This window comes from Solanum stenotomum, chromosome 9 (genome assembly GCF_019186545.1).
Source record: "Solanum stenotomum isolate F172 chromosome 9, ASM1918654v1, whole genome shotgun sequence".
NCBI classification, from domain to species: Eukaryota; Viridiplantae; Streptophyta; class Magnoliopsida; order Solanales; family Solanaceae; genus Solanum; species Solanum stenotomum.
Window position 1 is genome coordinate 19,703,754 of NC_064290.1, and position 19,391 is coordinate 19,723,144.

General features: G+C 34.6%; 1 long non-coding RNA gene across 1 annotated transcript; it reads right to left on the reverse strand.

Moving 5' to 3' along the window:
* Positions 1–482: 482 nt before the first annotated feature.
* Positions 483–1,865, reverse strand: LOC125875980 (uncharacterized). Its single transcript, XR_007447472.1, has 2 exons — positions 1,721–1,865; positions 483–744 (listed from the first exon to the last, which is right to left on the reverse strand). It is a non-coding gene; the product is annotated as an uncharacterized LOC125875980 (long non-coding RNA).
* Positions 1,866–19,391: the final 17,526 nt, after the last annotated feature.

Genomic DNA, 19,391 nt, shown 5'->3' on the forward strand with positions numbered 1-19,391 from the left:
TGAGCAAATAAAGTAAGGGCATCCCGAAGATCCCCATTGGTCGGTTGTTCCTCGGGTGCGCGGGCTCGTCTTCCTCTTGTATTAGGCATGATCTAGCATAGCAAAGAGCAACCGTTAGGGAAGAACTTAATTCAACTCTATAGCACGACTTAGAACAAGGAGAAGGGAAACATTTCCTAAAACGTCTCATAGCCTCCTACTCATAGTTGTGGTGCACAACACAACCATGAATCGGACTCTAATCAACGCGGTGGGTTGGACTCCGAGGATCTATCAACCTAGTGCTCTGATACCAAGTTTGTCACGACCCAAGCCTAGGGCCTAGACGTGACCGGCGAATGGGGAACCCGAAGGAACCCCAAACAAGCCTCATAGCGTATCATTACACATCCTTGGTCGCGGAAGCAATTAAAATGACCATAAGCAATAAGCATAATCAAAGGGGGAAATCGGGACTAAGGGAGCAAGAGAAAAAAAGAAGAAATGGTACATAAATACCATAGATGAGTCAAGCTCAAGCATAATACACAACTTGTCCAACACCACCTCTAAACATGAGTACTTAGCGGGGGCCAAGACAAACTACCGGGCTCACCCTCATAGTCAAAACATAACTAAAAAGAAAAGTCTTATACATAGCAAAAGATCATGAGCAACGTCCCCGGAATGGAGGACTCACCAATAACCTTGATAGGAAATCGTATTAGCCACGCGGAGGAGGATGGTCAAGCGGTGCTCCGGTCCCTACATGGTGACATCATGTAGGCATAGAGTATGCGTTAGTACGTTTGAATGTACTAAGTATGTGGGATGCAATGCAATGCTACAATAGATGGACATCATAGGAAAAATGCATAATCATACCCGATAGATAGCACATTAGAGAAATGATATGTATAATGATGCTTACATAAAAATCATATTTAGTGGGACGTAGTACATGTGTGGTGAGTGACCATCAATATAGTATTTCCAAGGCCTACCACCCCCTTGGAGAGGCGAAAGAGGTACAAACCCCTCAATGTGGTTACCCGGGCCTACCACCCCCCGAGCTAGGGACCAAGGTACAAACCCCTCGATGTGGTTATACGGGCCTACTACCCCCCGTACTAGGCAACCAAGGTACAAACCCCTCGATACGGTTATACGGGCCTACTACCCCCCGTACTAGGCAACCAAGGTACAAACCCCTCGATACGGTTACCCGGGCCTACAACCCCCCGAGCTAGGCTTGGTCGACTCACACACTATATAGAGAAAATCATATACATGTATCCATTTCATCATCATTTCAATACTTATATAATCATCCGACTCATAGGACGTACATTGGACCTTCCATTTCATAAGAATTCTATAAATGGCATTTTATCAAACATATGGTGGGCTACTTGTTCATGTAAATAAAATCATGTGTTTCAAGAGTACTAAGTCCAACCAATTTCAAAATCCATATAAAACAGCCCACCAACAACATACATATATATATACATATATAACAACCTTCATAATTTGATCATGGAGGCATGAAAACCATAAACATCATATAATCATTCCATTTCATGATAATATACAAAAATAGACCATAATAGGATGTGTAGTAATAATTCCATAATTCAAGAGTTCATAAATGATCATAAGGACCCATAAACTTGAAGTAAAATAGAGGATAAATGGTTGGACTTGTGGAAAGGAAGGTTTCCACAATCAACCCACATACCTCAACTTTGGAGAATTCTTGATGAAGATTGGAATGGAGAATTGCTTGAGATTGAATCTTGAATCCGGAATTAAAGCTTGGGATCCTTGAATTTGGTTGATGATCTTGGTGGAATTTTTGGAGAGGGTTTAGAGAGAGTTTTTGGATGTTTTGAAGTTAAATGACTAAGTATGGATATGTCCCCTTTTTATAAAAAAACGTCCCAACACTTAGAAAAAAAATTGAGGCGGGTGAACAGTGTTTTCGGCTACTGGAATTTGCATTTTCTGCCGGACAGGTTTTACGAAAATGGTCATAACTCCTTCATCCTAACTCGGAATGAGGTGAAACAAATTGCGTTGGAAAGCTAACTCACAGAGCTTTAATTTTGATAGTTTGAGCTCCTTCCAGTTCCTTGTGTGCTGAGAGATATGCCCCTTTAAAGTTGACCCTCAAAATCGCATTTTTTGCGATTTTCGAATTTTGATACGGTTGTTCTAAAATTCGGGTTAGACTCATTTCCCACTCAATTTGACCCCCTGAATAAGAATATGAAGTCGAATTTCCGAAATGATGCACGGATTTTGAGATATATGGAAATTACAATTTTAGGTGTTTTCGAAGCACATTTTCGGGCATTTTTGGGGTCGTTTCAGAGCAGTTGAAAGATCACCTTGAAAAGGGTTTTATACGACCAAGTGTCTCACCTTGGGGCGCTCTAGTCTTATTTGTAAGAATAAGGATGGTTCTCTTAGAATGTGTATAGATTACCATCAGTTGAACAAGGTTACTATCAATAATAAGTATCGTCTTCCGAGAATTGATGATCTCTTCAATCAACTTCAGGGTGCCACTTGTTTTTCTAAGAAAGACCTCAGATCTAGCTACCATCAATTGAGAGTAAGGGAATGTGATACTCTAAGGACTACATTCAGGACCTGTTATGGTCATTATAAGTTCTTAGTTATGTCCTTTGGTTTGATTAATGCTCCTGTAGCGTTCATGGACCTTATGAATAGAGTATTCAAGCCTTATTTAGATATGCTTGTTATCGTATTCATTGATGACATACTAATATATTTGAGGAATGAGGAAGATCATGCTATCTATGTCAGTATAGTTCTCCAAACTCTAAAGGATAGAGAGTTGTATGCCAAATTCTCTAAGTGTGAGTTCTCGCTTGAGTCTGTCGCATTTTTAGGTCACATTGTTTCCGGTGAAGGAATTCGGGTTGATACTCAGAAAATAGAGGCAGTACAGAATTGGCCTAGACCCACATCTCCAACTGATATTCAGAGTTTCTTGGGGTTGGCTGGATATTATAAAAGGTTCATCGAGGGGTTTTTATTTATATCATCTCCTTTACTAAGTTGACTCAGAAAATAGTGAATTTTCAATAGTCTGAAGCTTGTGAGAAAAGCTTTCAGAAATTGAAAACTAGGTTGACTACTGCCCCAGTATTAACATTACTAAAAGGTACGTAAGGTTTTGTTGTGTATTGTGATGCGTCCAGAGTTGGATTGGGTTATGTGTTAATGCAGAATGGTAAAGTTATAGCTTATGCCTCCAGATAGCTGAAAATTCACGAGAAGAATTAGCCACCCCATGATCTAGAATTGGTTGCCGTAGTATTTGCTTTGAAACTATGGCGTCATTATCCTTATGGTGTTAATGTAGATGTTCACCGATCATAAGAGTCTTCAATATGTATTTAGTCAGAAAGAGTTGTAGATGTGTTCACCGATCATAAGAGTCTTCAATATGTGTTTAGTCAGAAAGAGCTTAATCTCAGACATAGAAGGTGTTTAGAGTTACTCAAGAATTATGACGTGAGTATTCTATATCACCCAAGTAAGGCTAATGTGATTGCTCATCCTTTAAGAAGGTTGTCTATGGGTAGTACCGCCCATGTTGAAGAAGAAAAGAGAGAGTTAGCAAAAGATGTGCACAAACTTGCATGGTTAGGAGTCCGACTAATGGATTCCATCGAAGGAGGAGTAGTGGTGATGAATGGGGCTGAATCATCATTAGTGTCAGAAGTGAAATAAAAACAAGATCAAGATCCTATTTTTCTTGAATTTAAGGCAAATGTTCATATGCAAAAAGTGATGGTTTTTGAATAAGGGGGAGATGGTATATTGAGGTATCAAGGTATATTGTGTGTACCAAGGGTGGATGAACTCCAAGAGAGGATCATAGAAGAAGCTCATAGCTCCCAATATTCTATTCATTCGGATTCCACAGAGATGTATTGTGAATTGACAGAAGTATATTAGTGGAATAGTATGAAGAAAGGTATTGTTGAGTTTGTTGCTAAATGCCCGAATTGTTAACAAGTTAAAGTAGAGCACCAAAGGCCAGGTGATATGGCTCAGAATATAGAGATTCTGGATTGGAAGTGGGAGATGATCAATATGGATTTCATTACTGGTTTGTCGCGGTCTCAAAGGCAACATGATTCTATTTGGGTGATTGTAGATCGAATGATGAAATCAACCCACTTTTTTATGGTAAAGACTACCCATTCAGCAAAGGATTATGCCAAGTTATATATTCAAGAGGTAGTTAGACTTCATGGAGTCTAGTATCTATTATTTCAGACAGAGGTGCTCAATTTACTACATAATTTTGGAAGTCATTCCAGAAAGGCTTGGGTTCAAACGTGAACTTGAGTACTACTTTTCATCTTTAGACAGATGGTCAAGCAGAGCGCACTATTTAGACTTTAGAATATACGTTGAGGGCTTGTGTGATTGATTCAAAGGTAATTGGGATGAACACCTACCTCTCATTGAGTTTGCATATAACAATAGTTACCACTCTAGCATCCAAATGGCTCCATATGAGGCTTTTTATGGGAGGCAATGCAGATCTCCTATTGGATGGTTTGAAGTTGGTGAAGCTGGGTTGATAGGACCAGACTTAGTTCATTAAGCTATGGAGAAAGTGAGAGTTATTCAAGAAAGGTTGAAAACAACGCACATTCGTCAGAAATCCTACACTGATGTTAGGAGATGGGACTTAGAGTTTGAAGTAGATGATTGGGTATACTTGAAAGTTTCACCCATGAAGGGTGTTATGATATTTGGTAAGAAGGGGAAGCTAATCCCTGGTATATTGGTCCTTACCAAATATCCAAGAGGATTAGTAATGTAGCTTATGAGTTGGAGCTACCACAAGAGTTAGCAGCAGTTCATCAAGTGTTCCACATTTCTATGTTGAAAAAGTGTATGGGTGATCCTTCACTGATTATACCAACTAAAGATATTGGTATTAAGGATAGCTTGTCTTATGAGGAGATTCATGTTCAGATTTTAGACCGCCAGGTTCACAAGTTGAGAACTAAGGAAGTAGCATCAGTCAAAGTTCTTTAGAGAAATCAGTTTGTTGAGAAAGCTACTTGGGAAGCTGAGGAGGCTATGAAGAAGAGATATCTTCGAATCCGGAGAAATCCCAAATTAAGGTACTAATCCTTTCCTTGGCATTTGTTTTAAGTTGGCATGTTGTATTTATATTTTGCTTGTTGGGTGTTTTAGCTGAATGTTAAATGTTACACCCTTAGTCTGCTTAGAGTAATCTCATTCGAGGATGAATGTTCCAAAAGGGGAGATATTGTAACACCCTGATATTTGAAAGAGCTAGAATTAGAAAGGACCATTTTTGGAAAGAATGAAAAATCTGAAATTTGGCAAATTTATGTTAAGTATGAGTTTTGGGTCAACTTCAAATGACCATAACTCAGTACATGATGAGTTAGGTGGCAAATAAGATATCAAATAAAAGGTCTTGGAGTTATCTTTCCAACGCCACCGAGTTTGCTAATTTTCGAGCTCGTATGAGGGAGATATGCCTGTTTGAAGTTGGGTTGTCCAGATAAGAAAAGTTAACCAGATTTTAAAGGGGTATTTTGGTCTTTTCCATTCCAATTAATTTATTTCGTTTTTGGTAATTAAGGAAGGGTATAAACTTAATTGGTTCACTTTACACACTCAAAGATTTCACGCTAGGGTTTTAGAGAAAAGAAGAGAAATGTCAAGATTCGTCGATTTCTTAAGGAATTGATTGCTAATTTTGCCAAGGATTCGATCCTACGAGGTATGTGAGTTCACATAGCGTTGAATTCATTCACCCACGTGCCAAACATGTTTATTGGGAACTAAGACTTGAGCATTGAGTTGAGTAAAGAATAAGAGTGTAGTTCATTTTCTTTAATAGATTATATGGGAACTAAGTATTCCCAAAGAGTACATATTTTCACATTTAAGTAAGAGATGAAACATCGATTTCCAGGAGAGCTTTTGAGCTAGTTTTTGAGTAATAATCTCAAACCACAGAGAAAGCGTTATATTTTTAAAACACATGAGTTGAGTAAATTTTGGTACTAGTATTGAGCACCGATATAGGGAGGAGTTCATAATAACTCAAGTCTTCATAAATCATGTAGCCAATGTGGGTAGAAAGGGTCATACTTTTTAGATGATTCCTTCATGCTTTTTAGCATAGACTAGTGGATCCACTTAGTTGAGGCGTTCTATATCCTGGCAAGTTATAGGACAGTTCTGGCAGTGTGGGCGATGTGGGCGAGATGCTGTATAATCACACAACTCATAGTGATGGTTGTCAATTAGAAAATCTCCCAAACAGAGTGTATTTTTGTATTCTTGTATACAACTGAGATATTATGTACTTCCAATACTTTTAGATGTTATCTACTATTTTAAATGCCTTACATAAACTGCACCGTTTTTGTTATTTATGTCTGCATTAAGTTGAGTATCCATTAGTTGAGTAAGGTTGAGGTAAGTGTTTCTTTCAGATTTCAGTTCAAGCTTATGTCATGTTTAGTTTTCCCCTCGCATGCTCGTACATTCAATATACTGATACCATTTGGCATGTATATTTTATGATAAAGATACATGTAATCAGCATCCAGCGCTTCATTGATCCAATTGAGCATTCAGAGTCAGTTGGTGAGCCTCATTGCTTTCCGAATGATCCCTTTTTCATTGCTTTGTTTATTTCAGTTGTTAGGATGAATGGGGTCTTGTCCTGACATCCCTCATAAGTATTAGAGGCTTCATAGATAGTTAGACATTAGTAGTTCATTAGTCTTATTCATTCAGTTATTTTGATTATAAGACTTGAGTTGCCTTTATGGCCAATTGAATGTTTTTCCTTTAAACATTCTATGTTTGATTCTTAAAAGTTATCTCTTGAGTTGTCTTAAATGTTGAGTAATGTCTTCCGCTAAGTAGTAAGCCAGGACAAGGGTTCGCTTGGGGCCAACAATGGTTCTCGAGTGCCAGTCCCACCCAAGGTGTAGGCTCGGGGCGTGACAGTTTGTGATTGTGGTTGATTGGATTGGGTGTCACATTTTAACATATAATTAGATCAGGTGTCACGTTCCAACACATTATTGGATAAGGTGTCACGTTTCGACAGATTATTGGATCAGGTGTCATGTTCCGACACATTATTGGATCAAATGTCACGTTCCGACACACTAACTACTTAGGTGTGGGTTCCATGAGAGTACCATTGTTGGTTACTTATTTGTGAATGAATATGATGTCATGTGCCATAACTAAGAAATTGACAGAACTGTGATTGATCATCCATATCCTGTGTAATAATGGATATGAGAGAACCAGAAGTCTGAATGCTACTAATTTCCGTATTGTGATGATGTTATTTATGTTGCTATATTGTGGTTGTTAAATGTGTTCTGTATCCAGGTATGAGGAGGTGTGAGAGTAAGAGGCAGAGTAGTGGGAATGGTGTTGAATGACTAGGATTTACCTTGGGAATGGGGTTCGTTCTAGAGTGGTAAGTGAGCTTTGTTATGGTATACTATCTGGTCAAGGGCCAGATTGTTGTGGTGGAGAATCGTAGGCGTGTAGTAAGTTGGTTGGCCGGGTTGGGGGCGATGTCTTTTTCAGAAACTCTTCTATGAGTGATAGAAAGGTTAGGCTTTAATTTAAATTAGATTTGGTAGCGATGCAAATAGAAGGGCAACTCTGTGTTGTTCCCTAGTTGTGGTTAAGACACAGAAGGTGGTCAGAGTGTGGGTGCAAAGGTTAGCTGGGATATTTTCCTTATAGCATGTTACTTCTAGTTGATTTTCTTATATCATGTGGTGGGTATTGGGTTGACCAATGGTGCCTACCAATACATGTTGTTGCAATGATACTACTCTTTCTATGCCACTTGACATAGTCTGGCTGCAGGGACAGTGATGTTTCATAGGAGAAGACCAACACGATCTCCAACAACTTCTTCTTTCCTTTCTTATGGTTGGAGTTGTGTCATGATATTTATTTTTTTACATGATGTATCTTTATTAGCTCTTCTAACTGTTTAGACTAGATCCCTGGGGTGTTAATTATTCTAGAATTTCAATTTTCGTTTTGTTTAAACTCAATATCTAGTAAACTTGATGAACCTTCCATTTTATCTCTTATCTTCTTAGTTTTTCCACATGATGAAATCGTTTAGGGACTAAGGGTTCTTCTAGCTAGGTGATAGAGTACGTGCCCACACGGCCCGGTGGGTTGGGTCATGAAAAATTGGTATTAAAGCCCAGGTTATCGGTCTTCTAGCACAAAAGTAAATGTGGAATAGACTCTTGTAGATTGGTGTGCTGACGCCCACATCTAATCTTCAGGAAGCTTAGAAGAATTCTAGGAAGTCGCTCTATTTATTCTCTCCTATTGTGTGATTTGTCGCTTGTTGTGTAGGTTGAGTCCAATTGGTATAACCAGATTTCAATTGGTATCTCAACAAAGTGAATTGGATGTCGTAGTCGTGGCTAAAGGGACGCAAGCAAGGGAAATTGGAACCGAGAAGGTTCCAATTAGTATCTAGTCTTAGAGGTTGTGAAAATGCATGGTGATCAGCTAATGGTCATTAATGAAGCAAATTAAGTTAATAATTTTGACTTTCTTGTGTGATGTGGCTTGAAATTGTGATTATGTGCATAGTGTTGCCTGAATAACCGATGGTATGTGAAGTGTACTTGCCTGAATGGTATAATGTGCCTATGTGTTTGATGTTGCCTAAATAATTGTCTATGTGTGAGATGCACTTGCCGAAATACTTGAAATTATAAGAGGTATAATTTCTTGAGTCTTTATGAACTTGTGGATAGAAAGAAGCCATGTTTAGTGGGGCGCAATGGTCTGATGATGACCCATAATGTGATTAATAGGCATATTCTTGAAGTGTGCATGTTTGTTATGCCAAGATAATGGGGAAAATCTCGTGCATGTGTAGTTCTAGGTTCAATCTTGGGGGACTCCACCGAATTCATCTACTGGAGTTGGATTCTATCTAAATTATGACCTTGGGGTCAATAAAGAACTCTAGGAACATGGAGAACTCTTAGGAAATTGTCTCCCAGGAACTAACCCTGTTAGTGCCGCCGGGGTGGGATGATCCCGCCATAGCAGGAACTTTTTCCGCCATGGCGAGACAGAATCTCAGCCATGTCTCCCATCTTTTCCCATGTTCAACCAATTGACTCCAAACCGTATATTGACTAATTCTCGCATCCCAATCGGTGCTCAACATTACAATAGTGAGTTATAAGCATCTAACATTTATTTATGCCTACGAAATTACAAATATAGCATCTATGTGCTTACAAAACATAGGAAAACAAGAAGGAATCGTGCAATTGTCTGTTCCATACCCAAATGGGGCGGGCTAACCCAAATCAAGCCAAAGAATTCTACTTAGAGGGAGGAGAGTGTTGTCATCCGAATCGAGGTCATCTGGGGCCTCCTCACCAGTCCATGCCTCGCTCAACCAGGACAACTCCCGAAAGTCCTCTAGTTCAAGCGTGGGAAGCTCCCACTAGGGGCGACAGAAGAGAATATGACCTTGATGGCCTTCCACATCCTACCCATCAGAAGATCCCTCTCGATATGCTTCTTCTTCTCCCATCGCAACTGGTGGCGGAGCATCTCGACCTCAAGGGCGGTGGAAGGTGGAACTAGAGCTAAGGTAGTAGCATATGTACCTCCCAATCTTCTCTGGATAGCAGCCAGGTGCTCCTCCATGCTATCGTCTGATAGTAGGGGAGGAGACTGGGTAGGAGGTGCATCATCAGCCTCATCATCTTCCTCCCCCTCATCTTCTGCCTCTGTTGCTGCTCCTGGCCCCACTCAACTTTCTATTTTTCTTACCTTTGGAAGAGGGCCGCCTGATCAGGAGAGGATGGAAAGGGGGATCCATAGGTAATACCTCGTTAGTGTCCAGGAATGACACCCCTGCTCGCTTGCACATTACCGTCACCAACCCCGGTAGGAAGAATGTCTTTTTGTTGCCTCAATAGAACATCTTCCACTCAGACACTATCTGTGACCTCACGTTCATCCTGATCCCCTGCACTCCGCAAACCATCACCATTTCCCAAGGATAAGTTATGTATGTGCATTTGCGCAATGGGCGGACCCTCTAAGCCACAAAATCCAGCCACCTCTTGGCATCAGCGAACCAGTAAGTGTTGGTGATGCCCTCTATAGTAGACTAGTAGACCTGATCCTGATGCTCATCCTCAACCAATGTATCTCGTAACCAAACCAGATCTATCTCCCTCAGTGGTCTCGTACTGAGCATTGAAGACCTTCGGCACCTCAAGCACTGCATTGATGAACTAAGTGCTCATAGGGACATACACTCCTTTGATATGGATGGCAGGGTGAGGGTCATCCCAGCGGACATTTTGGAGGAGGGCATAGAACTCCCTCACCCATCCTAAGCGTGCGGTAGGGGGAGCCTCCGCTATTGGTCCCTAACCGAACTCCATTAGCTAGGCATGGAAGGTGGGTGCCTTCTCCGCTAAGCCTAGAAAGTGGAAACCCCTCTCATACAAAAACTTGTTGTTTCAGTAGTCATGATGCCTCTCCTGACTTACAGCATCCGAAAATCACATAAAGGGCAAGTTCTCTTTGTTGAATTCAGCCATTGTTGATCAAACCTGAAATTTCATAATGTGCATATTCGGACTCAACATATATAGGTAACCACAGGCAAAATGAAAGGAAAAATTCTTCTAGCTAAAGTGGCTGGGAAGCCACTGGTTCACGACCTCCCACTATGGAGACCAGGATCCCGCCATAGCAGGATCAAGGCCGCCATGACAGCCTTCATCTAGGTCAAAGCTTCAGGGGTGTGTTCATGGCGTCACATTAATGTTTCTAAAGTACCCTAGCTAATACCGAAATATGCAAAGATTCTAGCATTTCAACTCCTAAATGGTGCACAATTCTAAGTTGCCAACCAAGAACATTATTCAACTCCCCCACCCATTTAAGAATGTTTCGATCCTATTTTCCCATAATCCTTACACTTAGAATGTTGTGGACGTTGTATACGTAAGGGAAGTGTTCATACTACATTTATTGCATCAAATCAAGCAATCCATTTGAAATTTCAAAAACTACCACAAGGCCATTTTACTCAATCGATTATTATCATGCAATCATTGTTAAGCAAGTAATGAAGAAATTAGAGTAGGGATTGAGATGATTACCTTAGTATTGATGTCCGGAACAAAATGATTGAGAGAGTTTTGGGAGTTTAAGGGTGAGTATTGAAGGAAATGGGGAGAACCCATATTTCTCCCCCTCTTAATTGACCCCAAAAATTCTTCCATGGCGATAGGGTCCGGCCACCGCGGTCCCGCCACCACATCCCCCCAGTGCGATCCCAGCCGCCATAGCTGGATCAGTTTTGGCAAAAGAGGGATATATATTTTGTTCGTGTTTTGCCTCGCTCTTTCTAGCCCAGCCCTTTGACAAGGTCCTTTTCGCGCTTAAGTCTTGGGGTACGCGACCCTTCATTGCTCCATGATGAGTTAATCCATTAGTTTTGAAAGTACTTCAATCGACTCGTGCCTACTTTTCCGTTTGTCATTCGGGGACAAACGAGGGGTAAATTGGTATCTATTGTAACGAATCGAACCATACTTTGTGAAACTAAGTTGTCCGGTCCTGTACCTTCCCACCATAGAGGCGCCGTCACAATGGAATGGAACCGCCATTGCGGGACAGTCGGAAACAGAATTGAAAGACACAATTTCTTATTTTCCCCCTTCCTCCTTTAATTTCCAAAATAGACGAGGGTCACCCTAAAACCCCTCAAAAGGCTGCTCAAGGCTTGGGTAGGAGGGAGAAGAAGAATTCTAACGTAAGAAAGGCTACCACCCATATATTCCAAGCCTGCCTCCATTGTTTCGATGTTTGAAAGTCAGGAATTGTACTATAATCCTCATACAGTTGCTTGGAGCCCTGGTAGGCTAGGTTTATTTATTGAGTAGTTGATAACTCGTTCCCACCACCTAAATTATAGTAATTTGACTGGAGATTTCATGTTTAGACCTTCGGACACGAAGATGAGAGGATAGTAAGTGTGGTCCATGTGGTTAAACTACTGTGTACTGTGTGGGTGGACTTATCCTGTGAATTTAAGGGTATGTGATGATTTGATTTCCTGTCGGTGTTATATATGTCTATTAACTGCTTCATTGTATTCATGCATGTATGTGAATAGAAAAAAATGAAATGAATCTAATGAAATGACTATTTGTGATCCATTGCATGCAAGGAACATGTTACCTAATTGTATGCTACAAGTGTGTGAATCTTCAGTGTGGTGCTAATTGTGTTTGTGATTGTGGTTTATTGGATTGGGTGTGACATTCTTATATATAATTGGATTGGGTGTCACGTTCCAACACATTATTGGATCCGGTGTCACATTTCAATTCATTATTGGATCTGGTGTCACGTTCTGACTCACTAATAACTTGGGTGTGGTTCCATGAGGACCATTATTGACTGCTTATGTGTGAATGAATAAGATTTCTTGTGCCATAACTGAGAAATTGACAAAACTATGATTGATCATACCCATCCTATGTAATAATGGATATGAGAGAACCGGAAGTCTGAATGTTACTAATTTTTGTATTGTGATGATGTTATTTGTGTTATTATATTGTGGCTGTTAAATATTTTCTATATCCCAGGTATGAGAAGGTGCGATAGTAAGAGGCAGAGTAGTGTGAATGGTGATGAATGATTAGGATCTACCTTGGGAAGGGGTTTCGTTCCAGAGTGGTTAATGAATCTTATTATGGTATACTATGTGGTCAAGGGCCGAATTGTTGTGGTAGAGAATCATAGGCGTTTAGTAAGTTGGTTGGTCGGGTTGGGGGCGATGTGTGTTTTGGAAACTCCTCTATGTGTGATAGAAAGGTTAGGCCTTAATCTAAATCATAGTTGGTAGCGATGCAAATAGAAATCCAACACTCTGTTGTTCCCTAGTTGTGGTTAAGACAAAGAAGGTGGTCAAAGTGTGGGTGCAAAAGTTAGCTGGAGTATTTTCCTTATAACATGTTTCTTTTGGTTGATTTCTTTATATTAGGTGGTGGCTATCGGGTTGACCGATGATGCCTACCAGTACATATTGTTGTACTGATACTACTCTTGCTATGACACTTGGCATAGTTTTGTTGCAGGGTCAGTGATGTTTTATAGGAGAAGACGAAGACGATCTTCAACAGCTTCTACTTTCCTTCCTTATGGTGGGAGTTGTGTCATGATATTATTTTGTCGAAGTATCTTATTAGTTGTTTTACCTGTTTAGACTTGATCCTGGGGTGTTAATTATTCTAGAATTTCAATCTTGGTTTTGTTTAAACTCAATATCTTGTAAACTTCATGAACTTTCCGTTTTATCTCTTATCTCTTAATTTTTTCCGTGTGATGAAATCATTTAGGGACTAAGGGTTCTCCTATCCAGGTGATAGAGTAGGTGCCCACACAACCCGGTGGGGTGGATCGTGACATTAAGTACCATATATATCTTCCATGATATTTATTTACATCTTAAAATCTCTACAATATTTCTCTTCACTTCATAATACTCACGATAACATATATATATATATATATACCATTAAAAGTTGAAATATCAAGTTGAGTTAAAAGTTGAAATACCATAATAACCCTACAAAGTTGAGTTACCACAATAATACCATTAAAACAAGAAAAAAGATTTTCTAATAAAAGCTAAAATCTAAATTATTCAGCATTAAAACATGAAATAAGTTATTTTTTTTATAATAAAATCTAAATTATTCATTTATGACAACGTACAAAACTGGCTAATAATTGTTTTGCTACCTTTTATAAAATGCATGTCTTCTCTCTTTTTTTCCAAAAAATAATTAATTACATCAAATTTTTTTACGCATGCATCTTCACTTAAGAGTTAACTTTTATAATTTTCATATATTTAATCTTCTAGTTCTCATTTATTAATCTTGACCTTTCAAATTTCTCAGACAAATAAAAAAATGAATTCAAATGAGTAATTATTCCTTAAAGATAAGAAATTAAAGTAGATACATGTATCTTTTAAAGTTAATTTTCATGCTTTATCTTTTTTATATTTATTTTAATGTATTTGACCTTTCAAATTTCCATGTAACTTTTCATATTACTACAACTAGTATGCGTGTTCTCGCGTTGCGTGGATATTTAAATTAAAAATAAGTAATAAAATTTACTATGTACTTTGTAGTGTATTATTAATACACAATTTAATACTTATATTATTAAAATTAAAATATTATGTTTATAGTTATAATTAGCTACATTTTTTGTTTTTAAATATGTTTTGTTGAAATTTTAATAAATATAATATTAATTTTTTTGTTTATTTTAGTTTGATTAAAAAAACAATTACTTTATGTGTTTTTACATGTTTGATCTATTATTTTTAATTATGGTTAATTGAAATAATATTATATCCTTGTTAGTAAGTTTTAAAATCTAACTTTCACATAAAATGATTAAATATCAAATTGTAGGCACGATATTCAAATTTTTAAATTTTATATTTCTATTTTTGTAAAACTCATATATCGATTACATGATATTTTCTTAAAATTATCTAATTATAGTAATATTTTATTACTAAATAATGTTTACATTTTCAAATCAATTTCAAAAAACACATTGAATAGAAAAGTTATATAAAAAGGTTAATCCTATAAGATGTAGTTGTTATTGAAAGAAAAAAAATCATTAAAAAGAGCGGCAAATCAGTGAGGAAAAAAAGTTATTGTATATGTATTTTTCACAATTTACAATCAAATATAATTTGTAGTTACATTATCAGTTATATTTTTCAAATTTATTAATTTTATTGTCTAACAAATATTCTAACAATTGACATATTTTCATAAATCAAGTATAAAGAAGCATGGAAGTTTTTAACATACTTTAAATAAAAATTACATATCAAAAAATTATTCATAAGTTTTTGTTCTTTCATATATGAATTTTCAATCAAAAGAATCACAAATTAAAATTGAAATACATAACTAAAGAAAACTAATAAATTTCATCACCCCATAACCAAAAAGAGCATTCATCATGTTTTTATCTACACAATCCAACTATTTTACAGTGAATTTCCTTCACTAATGGAGGAGTAACATATCTTACTTTGATATTAAAAATAGTCATAAATCATACATTACAAAAATTAAAAACACAACTATTTTATTTATTTTTAATTATATATAACATAAATAGAAAAAATAAGGTCAAACACGATTTTTTTTTAAAATAAACAAATTTACATTCCTAAATTTTAGGCCTACACATATTGTAAAATGAAAAAGATAAATATGAATTGAAGAAGAATTCATCGTATATGAGAGCTGTTATTTCAGCCACATATTTAAACATAGTTAGTTAATTATTATTTTTGTTCCTTTTTTGATTTTATCTTCTTCTTTTTCTTTGTTTAAAATTGAAAAATATTATTTTCCTTTTAAAAGATTTTTAGATTTAAAATACTTAGATTTTAATTTTTTTTTTTAAAAAAACTCCATCGTGTGTATGTGGAGTAATTAATTTAGCTATGTATTTAAATATAGTTAGTTAGCATTTTTTTTGTAACTGTTATGATTTTATCTTATTCATTTTTTTGTTTAAATTAAAAAGTATCTCTATCTTCTAAAATATTTTTAGTTTTTAGTTTCATATTTAAAATTTATTTTGTTAATTAAATATAAATTATGTGTTAAAAGGCTCCGTTAGTTATTTTAGCCACATATAATATTTTATTTTTCCTTTTCTAATTTTATCTTCTTCTTTTTTTATAGAATTAAAAAGTAGTCTTATCCTTCAAAAAGATCTTCCAATTTAAAATTTTTTTATTTTTAATTTCAGAAATTTAAATTGATATTTTGAATTCAATATTTTCAAATATTTATGGTAAATCTCAGATGAAAAAAGAGCACTTATCTTTCTCTATTTTTTTAAATATTATCTATAAAATATTTATTATTTTTAATGTTACCTTTAAAATATTTAAAATTCAAAATATATTTACTAGTTTAAAAATTAAAAATATTTATGTGTTGTTTACGGTAAAGTTTATTATTCAAATCATGCGTATTGTAATTTGTTGAAATCTTTGGAAAATTATTTATAGTGGCAAGTATGTATGACAATAAGAGATCTTCCTTTGTTATAATTCTTTATGTCATTAACTGTGATATTCACACAATATTGAGCAATAACTATCCATTTGTTATAGGGCCTTACAAATGGAGAGATTTATATAATCATTGATACAACCAAATATCATATTAGGTGCATGTAAGTGAAATGGAACATATCACTTTCATTGACATAAATATAAATTACCATTAAAATATTTTTTTAATCAATGTCGGCTTTTTAAATAGTTTTATTAATAATTAGATATAAATTTTGTTTTAAAAGACTTCATCATGAGTGTAGTAGTTATCATAGCCACATATTTATAACTAGTGTACTTGGCCGTGCTTTGTGCAGTTAAAATAAAAGATTAAATATATTTTGAAATAATTAGTGTCATTACTTGACAAATATTTTAATAAGAAATAATGCAATAAAAGAGAGGAATTAAGTTACGATTCTAATATGATCTATTCAAAGAAATTGCTAAAAAAATTATGCTACAAATTGCTGATAAAAATAAGATGAAACATAAAAGTTGATATGAAAAACTTGAGCTAATTGATAATTCAATCATCATAGTTTCATACTAATTAAAGTTAATGATTTATAGCAATCTTATTAGTTCAATCACAATCTACTCCATCATAAATTACTCCTCATGTCCCATATTAGTTGATCACTATACTAAAAATAGTTGTCACATATTAGTTGATCACCTTAATAAATCAAGAAAGCATTAATTGATTTTTTTTTTCAAATTACCTTGCAATTAATTCCTTTTTAAAGTGTTTTGTAAAGTTTCAAAAAAGTTCTCAAGGGGTGAATTGGTAAAACTACCCACTTAATTATGATTTCTAAATATATGCACGTGAAAAAGAAAAGTCATCAACTAATATGGGATGGAGGGAGTACATGATTTTCTATTTGTATAAATGACTTTATAATAAAAATAAATAAATAAAAATATATGATTTCTTAATATTTGCACGTAAAGAGAAAAGTGATCAACTAATATGGGACAGACGGAGTACATGATTTTCTTTTTTATAAATGACTGTATAATAATAATAAATAAATAAAGATATATGATTTCTTGTTTATGATTTCTTAATATATGCGCGTAAAAAGAAAAGTGAACAACTAATATGTGACGGAGGGAGTACATGATTTTCTTTTTGTGTAAATGACTATATAATAAAAATAAATAAATAGAGATATATTTGTGGTAAATCATGATGAGAGAGAATATATGAATTATATTGAACCCAATCCGGCTTCTCTTCATTATATTTTTTCTCCATTTCATCAAGAGTATACATTTAGATGAAAGACATGTTCTATTTAATATTTATAGGTCAAAATTATATTACATTCCTAACCATAATTAAGTAAATAAAATTAGAAAAATACTCTTCAAAATTGATAAAATTCCACAAATTTTGAAGATTCATTAATACCTTTGATTTAATCTTAATTTTATATTATTCAAAATATCAAAATTGTTGAACATGAATTTAATATGTTTAATTAGCCTGATAAATAGTAATCTTTTGAAAATATGTCTTATGATTCACATATATACGTAAAAGAAAAGAAAAGGTAAAAGAATTTCTATTTTTTTTAAAGAAAAATTGATTTTTTTTTTCATTGACACAACAGCCTCCACATAGTTAAATATCAATAATATAAGATTTATTTATTTTATCTCCAAACAGAGCAGCCTCCTATATTCAAATATTTAAAATATAAAAATATAAGATGATATTAATGTGTATCTAAACTTGTAGGAAATATTTTCTTACCGAATTTGAAAAGTACTTTTCAAAACTTATTTACTTAATTAATTATGATTATGATTTTATTTATTTAATATAATTTTTAACTAATTAATTATGATGATAATTTTATTTGTTTAATATAATTTTTACCTTTAAAATTTAAATAGGACATGTATCTCTTATCTAAATGTATATTTGATGAAATAGAGAGAAAAGATAATGGAGATGGGAACTAAATCCTATTTAAACATATTTATCTGTTAGTTAATAATTTTAGAAAAGAAAGGTCAATAGTTAACATATTAAACAGATAAATAAAATAGAAAAAAAATACAGAAGAAAAAGGGAAGAGATAGAACACATTAAGGAGGTCACTATTATATTAATTTTTTTGTTAATGACTATTCAAGGCTGCAAAAGTAATGGAGGTGTGTAGATACCATTTTTAAAAATGATTTGACATTACAACATCAATAATTTAGTAATCAACTATCTTCACAATACGAAAATATTATATATTTATTCTACGCATGAATTAACATATGTTTCATAATAAAACAAAAAAGTTACATATATTCGGAGGTAGAAACTTATAAGCAAACACGAAAAGATGAGGTGTATTGAAAGAGACTGTTACTCTCTTGATCAAATGTCTAGTCGAATCTTGAGTATGAAAAAACTCTTTAGTAAGAACTGCTCGCTCCAAATGGAGCTTTGCGCTTTGTGAATCCATATATAATCAAGCTACAATGTGGATACCAAATACAATATAAAAAATCAAAAAATATATAAATTATAAGAACATTATGTAACTTTGCATGATAACCAAAGTTCAAACGTTGTTCTCACCTTCACAATATTCCATAAAATTTGATATAATTTTCATGGCAAGATCTTTTCAAATCATTTTGAACTTCCTGCCAAATTAGACAATATAAAGTTAGACATCTTTTCTATTAACTACTAGGGAATTTGGCCGTGCTTCGCGCGGTTATTTCGTGAAAAAAATTCAATAAATTTTATAATATTTTAGTTAAAATTAATTTGAGAGATAAAAGATGCAGAACCATGATAATTATTAATATCAACAATAAAAATATGTTTATTAATATCATAATAATGATAATAATAATAATAAATTAGGATAGTTGGGTGAAAAATATGAACTTGTTAGCTAGATCAAATTTGTATTCGTAAATTTTTTTTCTTTTTTTTTTTAAAAAAAATTCTAATAATGTAGGTTTAAACAAAATAATACATTTATTATTTATGTGCTCAATGTAGATTTTCATAAAATTTTTTATAATAAAACTGTGATTACGAATACAATATAAAATTTCAAAAAATACATGACAATAAGATATTTCATATTCTTTATAGTTCACT